Here is a 912-nt window from a genome sequence, read left to right as displayed (position 1 = left end):
CACGCGTGAAAAAAGGTTAAATTCCGTAATCCCTGGTGACAGACTGTCATTCAGAGGAGGATACGACCGAGACAAAAAAATTATCTTCCAAAAGCTCTAACTTGTGCTAATAATGTCCTGAACATGCCCTACAAACTCCAAGAGCCCCCGGGGAAAATCTATCCAAAATAGTTATCATTTTCACGGTTTTGATCTTGGAAGGGTTCCCCGGTGGGAAGGGGTTTGTTTGCATGCGGTATAAACAGCATGGAGAGTTTTCCTGTCTGCACCCCCCCGTTATATGCTGATTTTATTCCTCCATTTCCCTTAACAAAGACGAAGAGGATTCGACAGCTGCAGTGATAGTATTGCAGGCACGGTTAGAATTTTTCCTTTTTTCTGCATCATAGAGGGGGGAAGAAAATGTTTTGGTGTGTGTGTGTGTGTGTGTGTGTGTGGTGTGTGTGTGGGGTGTGGGTGTGTTTGTGTGTTGGGGCGAGGCATTTTATAGTTTTTACACAAAAATAAAAAATTTTGTTAACGAGTTTTTTTTAACCTTTTCACTTTAAATTGTATTTTTATCTCTGGGACTGGGAGAGAGGAGCAGAAATTATCGGGCATTAGCAGACTGGTGACCTATTTATTTTGATTTTGACAGTTTTAGTCATTTGGAGAGACGGTTTCCCTCTGTAAAGAATTTATTCTCGATCTCGTACAAGTTTAAAAATGGGGAAATTGCGGTTTTTGGGGGGGGGCCCCGGGGGAGTCATCTGTAGATTGCCTGGGGATATTTTGGTTACGGATATTGGGCATCTTCTGTTTTGAGTCTATTTGGGCTGTAAGGGTATGGTGTCATCTTAGCGCGGTCTGGGGGTTACCTCGTGATCATTTAAACCCGCTTCACTCCACAAGGTTTGTGGTTTGCTGTGATCA

This window comes from Penaeus monodon, chromosome 8 (assembly GCF_015228065.2).
Source record: "Penaeus monodon isolate SGIC_2016 chromosome 8, NSTDA_Pmon_1, whole genome shotgun sequence".
Lineage (NCBI taxonomy): Eukaryota > Metazoa > Arthropoda > Malacostraca > Decapoda > Penaeidae > Penaeus > Penaeus monodon.
Note: the sequence above shows the minus strand (reverse complement) of the source record.